Source organism: Dermacentor variabilis, chromosome 1, assembly GCF_050947875.1.
Source record: "Dermacentor variabilis isolate Ectoservices chromosome 1, ASM5094787v1, whole genome shotgun sequence".
NCBI lineage: Eukaryota > Metazoa > Arthropoda > Arachnida > Ixodida > Ixodidae > Dermacentor > Dermacentor variabilis.
The window spans coordinates 61,766,915-61,780,675 of NC_134568.1; positions in this window are offsets into that span (position 1 = coordinate 61,766,915).

Genomic DNA, 13,761 nt, shown 5'->3' on the forward strand with positions numbered 1-13,761 from the left:
TGACGCGCATAATGACGCGAATGACGATGAAACGCGCGACATTATTTCGGAAAGCTTCAAGGGTCAGCGCGAGGCTCGCCTGGTCGGGGTACCACACTGTGCGTACGTGCTGTAACTGTCCAGTTTTTAGCAGACAAAAATATTAAACAGGGTTCATCCAAGTGGTGGTGGCACATACAAAAAGATGCCGTTCAAGTAGCCGAGCATGCGGTTAGCATTGTTAGACCCGTATTCGGCATGAAAATTTCAATATATATAGCTGTGATGTTCGTGCCAAAATATTTTGTACAATTATCATAAAACAAAGAATTTATGTTAAGGAACTACGTGCACGTATTATGGTTGGAGGAGGAGCGAGAGATACGCGCGATTTCTATTTATTAATTGTTACATTTGCATAAGATATATATTGTTTCAATCTGAAGTACTGTGAAGAATTCATTCAATAGTAATACAATCAGTACCGTCGGTAAGTTTTCGTAGATGGCATAGTCCTTGACAAGGATGTTCATCGTTAAAAAATCAGTTAGAGACATTATTCATGTTAACTAAAAAAAAGTACTGGACCTACAGAGAATGACCATTGCGGGGAGTACTAGCAGAACAAAAGTAGCTAGCTGTGTCCTACTGGTTCCTGTAAGATGAAAAATATTTAACCTATGCTAACACTTTATTATCCGCATTAAGCTCATTCAGGAGTAAACCATGTGTAATAGTGTCGAAGGCCCTTACAGAAACCAAAAAAGATGCAATGCGTTAAAAATTTATGGTTAGTATCAGGGACCGGATCATTAGTAAAAGATAGCACAACTGAACTGGGTTACTCACAAGTATGAATTTCCGAATCCGCGTTACGAATTATGAAAAAAAAAACTGATTCCACGAAATTTAACAAGATGCGAGTGCATCATACTATTCTCCAGCATGCTGCAAAAATTTAATGTCTAGAAAAAGCCACACTAGTTACCCGCAGATTTAACATGACCTGATTTCTGAACGCGAATCATCTTCCCAGCCTTCAAGACCTGGCGCCGTGCAAAGGTCCTCAATGATCTCTCGAGAAGTCCTGACACCAGAAAATTAATAAAGTAAATTGCGTAAATTTATATATCCTAGATGGTATCAAAACAGGACCATCACGTGAAGAGGTAGTCAAGAGAGAGAGAGAGACAGAGAGCGAGGGACAAAAGTGGTGCAAAGACAGGGAGGTTAGCCCGTGTAAATACCGATTGGCTACCCTGTGCTGGGAGGAGGGGTAAAGGGAATAAAACGAGAAAGAAGAAAAAATTGAGCAAAATTCACACGGTAAGTTCATCAATTAAGCCCCTCATGAAATTTTAGCGAAACAATTCAGGTTCAATCCCACATATTTCATCACGTCTTATTGACGTTTCATTCGAAATGATCCTTCACGTTCGCTTGGCGGCAAATCTTTCGCTCTCGATAATTATTATTTGGCACTGAAATTTCAGAAGCGACGCTACAGAAATCGAGGGCTTAATTCACGAAGGTTTTCACTCGTGACTTTTGCTATTGGCCGGCTGGCTTCGCTAGTAATATGCCCGATATCATGAATTCCTGGTATTTGCTCTTACTAGCACGTTTAGCGTAAGAATTGTGAATACAGACCCAAGAATTTGCAACAACCGCCAAGATGACTGAGTACTGTCAGCGGTTCGGAATATGTGTATGGAAGCGAATTTTAACAATAACACAGTGCCTGAGCCAATATTTTCTCCTTTGAGTAGACATCATGGAGACTGCGTCTCTTGTTTGGTGTTTCTCGTCTAGCGGGTGCTACTAGCAAATCAATCAGATACTCCTATAATCGTCTCTCTAGTACAAACATTGTCATTCCCGATAAAACTTTGTTAACAATCATTTGCTACATTCTAATCATGCTTCTTATTTTATTTCTGACATTCTGGCGCTGGCGTCAAGTATAGTGTTAGTGTATACTAAGCACCCTGGTTGAAATGATAAGCTGCCACTTAAGGCATTAATAGGAACCATAATGCTAGGTTAGTCAAAAGTTTTAAAAAAATTCCTTACGCTCTAAATATTATGCACCCACCGTGGTTGCTCAGTGGCTATGGTGTTGGGTTGCTGAGCACGGAGGTCGCGGGATCGAATCCCGGCCACGGCGGCCGCATTTCGATGGGGGCGAAATGCGAAAACACCCGTGTACTTAGATTTAGGCGCACGTTAAAGAACCCCAGGTGGTCGAAATTTCCGGAGTCCTCCGCTACGGCGTGCCTCATAATCAGAAAGTGGTTTTGGCACGTCAGACCTCATAATTTAATTTTTAATTAAATATTATGCAAGTTGTGGAACGGCTTAAGGTGAATAACACTGTAACATTAATGAAGTCCTTGATACTGCAGAAAAAAATTTCACTCCACATTTGTATGTGTAGCAGATGGCAGTTAACTAAAGAAAGATTTTATAAATGGTGACAACATGGAAAATTCTTCTATCTTCTAGGGCCTACTAATTATATATAGCGGTACAGATTGACTACATTGTGTTCTAAAGGAACCAAATATTAAACATGGCAAGTTTCGGGAACCTTCATTCAGCCAACGTCGCCCAAATGCGAAAACATACTTTGGGATCCCTGACGTCACGTTGACGTACCGGTGCTGGGGTTTCGGCGCAAAATTCAAATACTGATACTTAGACCTTCATTTTCTCATCTAATAAACTATTTTTTTTAAATGACTGTCTGCAGGGTTCTCAAAAAATGCTTCATTAGTCTAAACTGATTTATTATTTTGCTTTAGTGTCCCTTTAAAGAAAGAAACCATAGAGTTTTACGAGATGAACTCGCAAGTCAAACTGCGCTGCTTTCAGTGCTGTTGACATTTTCCCATCTCTTGCTTTTTCCAGACTCTTGAATTTGTTAGATCTGTGTAAATGGTGTTCCACCAATGACTCTTGAGAATGAGAACGCCTGCAGTGGGTTTCAGAAAGTTATTTTTCGGACGTTTCTCATGCGCCATTAGCAACAGATGAAACATGATAATTCAAACGTGTGAGCTTTCGGGCATTTTACCTACTGCTGGTGTGAATACAATTCTGAATATGAAAGAGACTCCACGAAGAATGAAGCATCGCCGGGCCTTTGAGTCTATAATCTATTGAGTGAAACTATTCCCCATTACGCATCGCACGGCACTGACAGTGAATCAATAGATCGAGGCTCGGGCTATCGCTTTTCATTCGCTGCTGACGGTACTTGCTTGGTTTGCTACGGCCCTGTAGTGGAATTCTGATTTACTATAGTTAATTATTTGGGATTCTTTAAAGCTTCCCAGCGAGAGAGAGAGAGAGAGAGAGAGAGATGAATAAAAGGAAAGGCAGAGGTTACCCACGGGCCCTATAGCGTAAAACTATTACAATGTCTTTATTCCAATCTCCTGACGCCAAATTTGCGTAAACGCCGACGCAAGCATCGGGCGGTGACCCACAGGGTTGTCTGAAGAGACCAATCAAATGCTCTCCTCATTTACAGGAGATCACTTTTGTTTGCTTTAAAAACGAATAACATTACCTACACTGAGCTGCTTGTCTTATCTAATTGGCTGACAAGAGCCAAGGAGCACTCTCAAGTGGAGAGGGATTCGATGGGGCCGAGCCAGTGCACTGGAAATCGATAACCGGATGAAGAGGGTGGTGCCGGCATCTGCGATTGGTCCGTTTTCCCTTACTTAGCTTGCGGTGGCTGGTCGAAAATCGCGGCGGCATGCAACGGAAGCTTAAGAATGTTGCTAAAACGGATGCTCAGCAAAGAATAGTTGGCAGAGCCAGGTCGTAAATGTGCCAAAAGTTCTCGAAAACGTTACATGGCCACGCAAAACGTTTTATCGCATACGCAAATAAACCCATGCTCTCCGGAAGGTACGAGTAGTCAGTGCTTGAGCGATTGCCGGCAGCCATCTTTTATTCCTTTCGGAACGGAGCAGCCTGCGGCTATTCAGAAAAAAAGTTCAATTTTGTTCGGCATATTAATGCATCTTTAACGCGTACATGTCACTTTGACGCGGCGAGTTTTCGCGGTTTTGTGACGTTGCGTGACAGGCAGATGAAATGGGTGCAGCCTTAAAGCTTTTGACCAATAGCCGAGGTCTAATGGCGAAAAGGCGTCGAATCAGAAATAACTTTCTCTTTTGTTCGGTCCAATTATGCATAATCAGTGTGTACACGTCATACCAGGTTTGGAGCTATCGCGGTTTTCGTGACGTCGCGTGACAGACAGGCGAAGTGGGGCTGAGCCAAAAAGTTTTTGACCAATCGCGGCGGGCTGATTGCAGAATTCGAATAGAAAAGTTTGGAATAGGTTTACGTTATAGCGCCCCACATTAGAATATCCGGTTTGCTACCCTGCAATGGGGAAGGGGGAAAATGGGTGGATAAGAGGTAAAGGAAGAAAGATAATGCACACCATCGGTGTGAGTGCAATAAAGGCACGAAAAAAAAAATCGCACTGAAGCGTTGTCGCTTGCACAGGATAACTGTTGAATGAAGCGCACAGTCTTCGGTGTTGTTTTGCTCTTGTGATGCATGTCTGCTGTGCACGAAAAGATGTTAATTTGTGGAATGCTCTTCTACTCGAGAAATGCTAACACTACACTCAGTGTATGGAGCCCCTGCATAGCACTTTGGGTCGATGTATTGTCCTGGTTGTACAAAAGCAGACGGAGAATGTACATTAAAGAGTGCAGTATTGATATAACTTGACGATCTGCAACTGACACCGCGTCAGTAGTAATACATGTGTGTCAGAGTTGGCGCAGTACACTGCAACTCATTTACAGCCGGCGCGTGCGTGAGCATGAAACCGTAGATGGAATACTGGCAAGCTTGCCCCCTTTTTTTCCTTACGTGGTTTCGAGGTAGAGAAGCTTCGCCTAAAGCAAGAACTGAAAAGTCGGAAATGTCATGTCTGTACTTTTTTAAAGCTCACAGAGCAGTTGGTTGCGCCTATGCGTCATTACACTGACCAAAACATTAAACGCTGTGCACCTTTGTATTGTTTCTAGTGTGGTCACTTACGGAAAATGTATAACTCAATACGAGCCATGGAAAATTAAGTGCTTTAAGAACATCGATGAAACGACTAAATCACCACCCTTTTAATGTAGAAAGGGCTTCTCACTTCTTATCGTTTTTTTCTGCTAGTATTCTTATCGTTTTATCATTATACCTGCATGAGACATCATCGCAGCCTTCCGCTTGTTGAGTATACAAGTGCATTGACTTTTATTAATTTCTTAAACAAGAGACCCACATTAAACTGTGCATCTGTACGATGGAAGCCACGATTTTCGAACGGGGACACATTGCTTACGCAGACTCCGTCTTGGAAGCTACTTGCCGAGGTTTTCGTCGCCAAGAGGAGCCCATGCAAGACCAATTTCTGACGTCACTTCCGTCATCTGGTAGGCCTTTCCGAAAAATCTCCGGCCGACCTGCAGCCAAGCGCGCCTTCGAATGCTTCCTCGTGGCTCGCAATTATAAACAGCTGCCGTGCCGTTTTGCCGGGCCGGCTCGCAGAAATAAAAGGGCACCTAATCAGATGCCTCGGCTTAGGGTAGGGCGGGAAGAGAATATGGAGCGCCTGGGGGGGACGAGAAAAAGCTCTGTACGTTAACCTCTGCTTTATGCCAGCAGTCCGCTTTTGTTATGGGCTTGGACGGATCTAACCTTAAACAAGGCGTGAATGCATATCCATCCAAAGCGCGGGCCGGTCTTAATGTACAAGTGCAATCAGTCTTCGCACTGCTGCTCGCGACCAGGAACAGCAGATTTTATGAGCGGTGCAGCTGCTGTCGGCAAAGGGAGCTTTTCTGGCAGTCCTGATAAGAAAAATAACCAGAATGCACGAAGTGCGACTTTTCGCGTTGTTCGCAAGAAATAAAGAAGTGCACGCTTTGCTGAACGTGCAGCTAACACTAACTATTATGTGCAGCTGGGTGCCGTTGTTTGTCTCAGTGGGACATTAACATTGTGTACGACTACGTGGCGCCTTAAAAGACTGTGTGACAGAGTCCACCCTGACAGTTCGATATTGTTGATTCTTGCCTTCTTTTTCCTGTCAAATATCGTACCCCATTTTTTCTTCTCCAGTAAAGCGTAGCAGACGAGAGATATCCTCTGCTTAAACTACCGTCTTTCCGTTGCTTTTTCTTCTCTCTCTCCCTCTCTAACGTGCACTTAAGGTACACTTTAATAGTTTGCAATTATTTTTACATTTCAGTTACTATTTTGATTGCTGGGCAGTTGCATTAAAGGCGGTTTTAAATAGTTTTTGCTGTATACATAATCAAAACAGACTGTTCAAGTAAGCACTTCGTGGCACTGCGCTAGTACTGTTGGACTTGGTTTTGTCAGTCTCATTGAGCGACCAAGACAAAAACAAAGCTAGGTATTTTCTTATTGTTGCTTAAGCAAAACAATTTATAACTCCTGCTCTCACTGAAAGCACAACTGCTCGCTTCCACGGGGTCCAGCGTTTTCATAGAATTTTTGTCCTTGGCAATATCCGGGCCCGATGAAACGCGCTTAGCAGATATGATGCGCTGCTCAAAATGTGGCGTGATTCCTGTTTCGACGGAAAGGAAAGTGCATTGAGAAGGATGTTACGCGTCATTGTTACATCCTAGTCTCGAGTGTAGTGACAAATAAATTACATTCACATTTCTATCTGCTTGTTGGCGTTTCATTCCAGCATGGCTCGCGTACAGCGACCTTCAATAGCACCAGTCAGCCGTGTTTCACAGTATTGTAACAGATCTTCGACTACGCACTAAATCTCGATCGATTTTGATATGAACAAGTTACCTTATTCAAATTACAATTCCTCGTTACGAAGACGACCAGCGTCACCAAACAGTTATTCCCATGGGTTCTATAGTCGGTTTCAGAACGCAACATTACAAACAATGCTGGAATCCTTGAAGAAGAAAAAAATTAAATTATGGGGTTTTACGTGCCAAAACCACGATCTGATTTTGAGGCACGCCGTGGTGGGGGACTCCGGGAATGTGGACCACCCGGGGTTATTTAACGTGTACCTAAATCTAAGTACAATGTCACAATGAAACGTGTCACATCATTTTAATATGAAGAGAGGTGGCTAAGTGGCGATGTTCCAACAGCTGTGCGCATTCCGTTGCGCGAAATAAGACAGCACATGGAGAAGGCTGCGCGAAAGTCCGCGTGTATGAAAGGGGCGTTCAATTCCTCATTGCAGTGCATTTTGTCAAGACGCTGTCGCAGAGAATTTCTAGCATGCCTCTTCTAGATGCTCAACATCCTCACAAGTGTTGCTAAGTGAGGCTTAGCATGCAGATGTATGTTTGTACATGCGCTGGTCACGGTGACGCCAGCGTACTTCGAGCTCTCGCGACTATTTAGCTTTCCATTTGTAACTTCGCCACATTCAGAAAATATGCAAATCAAATGAACGTTAAATTCGGCATACCGGGAGTTCTGCAAGCTTGCTTCACTTACAGCCAGGTTAAAGTTTGCTAATAATAAAAGCGATAATTTAGAATGCCTATTTACACAGATCAATAAGAAATTAAACAAGTTCAGGCCATGTCCCTATTTATGCCGTTTCTGTTCTTCATCTTACAGCAATGTTCATGTTGTCAAGAAGAACTTATTGGAGCCGTTGAGGTTCAAAGCCACCTGCTCTATGTACCCGCAGACACTTTACTTTGCGAAGTGCAGGATTTTGTGCGAACTTGGCTACGTATGGGCGGCATAGAATAAAGGATTCTTAATGAAGCATTCTTCAGTTAATACCTGTCGGCAAAGATAAAGCATGCCTAAGAGTGCCGTTGTAAAAAGCAAAAAGAAAAGCTTTTTCATATCGATAGCTGCCACGGGCACACGGGACACATAGTGCTCATGAGTAATGATGTACACCCGTAATCAAATTCGCCATAGGTTGTAAAGTAAAAAAAAAAGGAATACCCCGCAGCAAAGCTGTAGTAGCGAGGGAAAATGAAATGCGAACAGCAGAACGCGTGCCCGAAGCATAACTGAATGTACAGTGCGCCGTCGGCCTGCCATCCTTGTCCACATGCCCGCTCATATGGTTTTCACGCAGCGTGCACAGAATTGCTCGCCCTACTGCGATAATGTCGCCTATACTGTATTGTTTGATGCTTGTTTCTTCACCCGACCTGCTGCATCGCCATTCTCACCTTTCCAGATCAATTGCGACAGTGGGCATTGCCAGAGATTCCCCTATGACAGTCTACATTGCTACAGATGTCCTGAGAGCACACATCCGACACCTGCCTTGGGTTTCTTCACAGCGTCTGTCTTGCTTGCCAGCAAATAGGTCAGATTCAACATTTGCCAAAAGTATTGTAAGACATCAGTCAAACTTCCGAAGACAATTCACGCCTGCTACTCGATTGTTAGCACCATTGTGGTGTCTGCACTGGCGGCAAGTACAATTGACAGCTCTGGCCACCAAAAAGAAAGCTGCAGTGGAGTTCCAAGCTTTGGAGGCAAGCAACTTTGGAACACATTTACAACGTGCACAGATTCCGGCAACATGTCTACACAGATGGTTCGGTAAAACTGAATATCTCTGCTGCTGCAGTCATTGGCCTGGGAAAGTCCGAAGAAATCAAGTTAAAAGCTTCATACGGGACCACACTAATGGGTGCAGAGCTTGCGGCACTCTGTGCTGCGCTTGATTTCAATCAGGGACCACCGCACCAATGGACACATTTTAGTGATATCAAGGCAGCCATTCAGTGCATACAAAGCCCAATGCACCACGGACCCACTGAACAAATGACCTCACAGATTGGACAGAAATATCATCGCAGCCATGACAAGGGACACAACATAATCTTTCAATGACTTCGAGGACATTGTTACTTCAGCGGGAATGACCACGCCGACGAAGCCGGGCGATCTGCACATCAACGTGGTCAACGAGTCTTCATTCCGCTTTCGCGAACAGGCGCTACGGCTGGCCTGCGATTGATGTTCCGTGGATGTACTTTGCCCTGTGGGACTCGGACGTTTTCACCATGTGTCGTTTGTGTTTGTTGTCTCCGGATATACAGATACATCTACCGCCTCGGTTACCACGACGTGAACAGACCATGCGGTACTGTCTGTTGCCAGGCGTAGCATTTACGAAGTCTTATGTCTTCGTTATTGGAATGGCCAACGGCCCCACGTGCAACAGATGCAGCTGGGATGAAACGATCGCACATTATCTGTGTCCGGCCACGATGTAGTGCCGAGAGGCAAGTGATATGCAGACTGATGGGCCAATTGGACAATCGCCCACTATCAGAACTGAAAGCTGTAGGCCAGCGCTCCCAAAGAACATGCAGGCAAAAGGCCTTATGGCGCCACTAAGCTTCCTGCGGTCTACGGGACTTTGCGATAAACTTTAAGAACGCCTCCCCCTATACCGCTCTATACTGTGCGCGGTTTGTTTGGACTGGTCTCTCTTTCTCTTTTTATCGCCCTACACTTCACCCCCCCCCCCCACCCGTGCAGGAGAGCCAACCGGAACTACCATCTCGTTAACCTCCCTTCCTTTCCTTACATCCTCTCTCTCTCTCTCACCTTTCTAGCACCGTTATGGTGACTAGTGTCGTCGGTGCTCGTGCAGTGCGATATTCCTGATGTTAGTCGCATTATGATTACACCCTAGAAGCTATTTGATGGTGGTATCAAAGGCAAAACAATACAAGTCAGGAAACCGAGAACGTGTCAGCAATATGAATATGAATAAATAAAGATGCACAAGAATACATAGCACTACATAGCACATCACGTGGCGTACTATTAAAGCGATGGAAAATGAATGTAACATAGTGCATCTAAGCACGGCTTTGTTGTGTGGTAATAGTAGTACAACATGTCAGGGAGTGTACACAGGCGTTACTGGTCTTATCAAGCGAGTTGTGACTTTGTAACGCTTTGTGTAAACGTTGAAAATATGACAATTTAAAATGGCCTCAGCAAAGACAGGCGCTGTCAGTGAACAACACGCGACAGCATCACGGAGGCCGTCATTTCGATATTACAGTGTGAGCCGTCAGGTAAGCGGAACATCTTGCACCCCTTAAACAGTGAAGCATAGCCAACCGGGCTCAGCCTCGTTAACCTCCCTGACTTTCCCTCATGACTTGTCCTTCTCTCTTTCTCTCTGTCTTGTTCACAAGCTGAAAAGCATTGCGAAGGCAGAGTTCGCGTTCTGCTACATAAAACACCCGCATAAAAATTGTTGCTGGGCATAAACGCGCCTTAATACGCCGGCTGGCATATGTGCACAAATGCAATGATACGAGCAACCAGGCGCCAGAAGCACTTGATAAGGTATTGATATGTACCGATGCCTTGCGCTGACGAAACTTATTATAGACGAAATCTGCATGAAGCTCAAACTATGAAGTGTGAATATCGCCTTCCTGTGGGTAAGATTATCTTAATGAAGCGTTTCTCAGCCAGCAAATTTACTGTGCTGCTATTGAGTTTGTCTTTCGGTCTAGCAGGGAGTACTGTCATTCCATTGGAAACCTATTCCGTACCCGAGAATAACTCTAAAAAATCGCGGATAAACATTGTTCATTTAGAGGTTCCTCCTAAAGTATATTTAGAGTCTCACTTCCCCGCCGCTTTCTAACCACCATTTTATGGTAAGAAAATCTGCCGCAAAGTGTATGTATATATATATATATATATATATATATATATATATGGTCTAAAACTGCAGCCCATCACAAAGTTGTGCATGTTTCAGAGGTACACAGAGTTCGGCAGCTCGCTGAAGTCCTTCAAGAACACGGTAACAATGTAGAAGGCCTACAACCCATGGTTCACTGGCACGTTTGCCTGATGAGAGAAGGCTTGTAATAATGTTACGGGACAGTCTTGCCTCACTAGAACAAATTGGACAAAGAATATCGTTAGAGGAAGCTGTGGTGCGTATGCGATAGTTTCAGGTTGCGCAATGCTTCATATTGCGCCCGTTCAACGATTTAAAGGAGGGCGTACGCAGTTCAAACACAGCTGTTCCCTGTCTTTTGTTTCTTACAAAAGAAAGCTCAGTTTATATAAAGCTGGTTACGTGCATAAATTGCCCTTTGCAGAGTGTAATTGCAAGCAACTAAAATACAGAAAAACAGCACGACACGAACGCAGCTCGCATAGCCATCGAGAAATACTGAAAGGTTTCGTGCACTTAAGCATGTGTGCACAAAATTAGTGCCCCAGACTACAGGCATGGAATGTAGGAAGAGCAATCTAGGAGAAGCCAGGTGTTTCATACATTTATAACAGAAACCGCACCGCCATTCAGCTGCACTCCCTCGTAGTGAGTATGTTGAGTGGTGGGGAAATGCGACGTGGTGGCGCAGTGATTTCGAACCGATGCAACCTGAAGCTATCTCAGGTGTACCAGCTATGACTTATCTGTTCGGAATCGTCTGGCAGAATCCTTTTTCGCACAGCCAGGTATATATGCCCGTTAGATTTCTCCTTTGATAACTCCAGTGAATGAAAGGGGGCGCCCAGAGCAAACAATCGCCCTTTTTTCTTTGCGTCATGCGGGCGCGGCTGACATGGCTCGCGATACAAGATTGCTGTGAGGATTTTGGCGGCTTTAGGAAATAGCAAAGTGAACCATCATTGCGTCATTACCATCCCCACTTTCGCCACTACCTTGGTTAAGCCAACCAGAATGTCCCAAATGTTCATGAATGGCATTCGCTCACTACAGAACGACGTATAGTACAGCCTCTGCCACGCTTAAATGTTGTAATGAGGCACTTGAAGTGCATCTGGAGGGCGTTAATGATGCTCATGCCACAATAATTATTTCTGCAGTAGCTTCAGCAACAGTTCACTCTCAGCTCCCTTAGCAGTATTTCGCTAATTACATTGGCATGGGAATTTGAATGCCTTGTCCGAAAGCTTACACCATGGACGTGCGTATGTACGCATTACTATTCCAGTTAGATGCCCTGAAATGACTTGTCGGCTACGTTTTCTTCAGAGAGTCAACAGTTCGAAACATTTCATTTGCACTGGCTGACACGCGGCATACTATGGAAGGGAGGAGCAAAATAAAATGGGGAAAGCTTGCTTGTTTAAGATACTTCACTGGGGGCCCTACAAGGTTTATCGCCTACGAGCCAACGTGCGTTGTTGGCGCATTGGCCATTCCTTAGTTAATGTAGAAGATTGGGTGAGTTGGTACAGCATACTTGCCTACAGGTAGCGCAGTAAGCACACAGTACAGAAGAGGCACATGCACGGACAGTGTATGTGCGTCTTCGCTTTGTTGGTTGTGGTTATTGTTGTGGTTATTGTGCTATCTGTCGGAAAGTATAGTCCTTAGTCTGGCTGCTTGAAACTCTTTCCATCGTATTCTTAAGCAAAGCTGATGTAGCGCATTTCCTGTAGATTGCTGCAGCAGAAAACTTTGGAAAGATATGACTGGCCCAGCGCCCAACGTTAAAGTTCTCCACCCCTTTGCAAGGTCATGATAAAAAGCTCAATCTTTATGCGCTAATAAAGTGTGCATTAGGAGCCAAAAATAGGCACAAACGTGACAAAAAAAAAAAACTAATACTAAATTCTGCGGAATACTTTAGTGACTCCAAAAGGAAGTTGAAGATACTGGAAATTTGGGCTTGTTGGTTCACGATCTTCGGTTTGTATAGCGCAGACGGAACGACCACAAAAGGAAGAACAAGGCGACACATAGAGCGCAAGCTACCAACAAAGGTTTGTTTTTCCAGAGCACAGTTTTAAACCTTTGTTGGTAGTTCGCGCTCTGTGTGTCGTCTTGTGCTTCCTTTTGTGGTCGTTCCGTCTGCGCTATACAACCCGAAGACAAAAGCAAACATGTGCGACCAACATATTGAGCCGCAAGAGAATGAAGGTATCGGAATGTAGAATTATCTTTTGAAAATCGCAACAACCGCATAAGGCAGAGGCTCATGAACCGTGTCACAAATATTGGGAACACAAAAAATCCATAGCAGTTAGTATGTCGGGTGTATTGCGGCCGAGCAGGTATTCACATCAACCCTTCCTGTTGAACGTTTCATACAGGTGAAGTCCTAAAAGCTGGGCTGGTCTCACGCAAATTTCAACACCAACTTTTATGTTGTTCTCATGTGCACTAATATGTAGCCGCTGAACCTAATTTCTAGCGAAATCACGCTGTCCGCCACGTCATTCTTGAGTCACTTTCACGCGCTTAGGCATCTCATATTGCAAGCTCCACGCTTGCGACGAACAAGCGAATGGTCAAACAATGCGTTGCAGTTGCTGCGAAAGAAGAGAGGCTAGTACGCAGCGCCGTTACCACTGAGGTGTTCTTCAGGTGTGATTTAGCGCTGTATGGAAGAAGACCACGCGGAAGGCGGACAGCAAAGAAACTACGCTGCGTGGTCGGTTGCGGTCGGTTAATTGCCACGTGTGTCTATTGTAACGAAGCGCTGTTATTTAACTTTTTTTTTTGTTGTAGTCTTTTTTGCTATGAGCAGGAAGAGAACTGAAAGGCATCCGGGGGTGCCATGAATGGGCGAGTTGTCAAAACGGCGACTTCGCGCTCGAGAATTCCAGCTTTTGTTGAAGCCAGAGCGAAGAGGGCGGTCAAGAAAGGGGAAGGGAAATGAAGGCTAGGGGGAAAAGGCCCTTTAGAAATGGTTTTTAAAAGTTGCGCTGGGTGCTTGCCGCTCTCGCGAGAAGCACCGACAC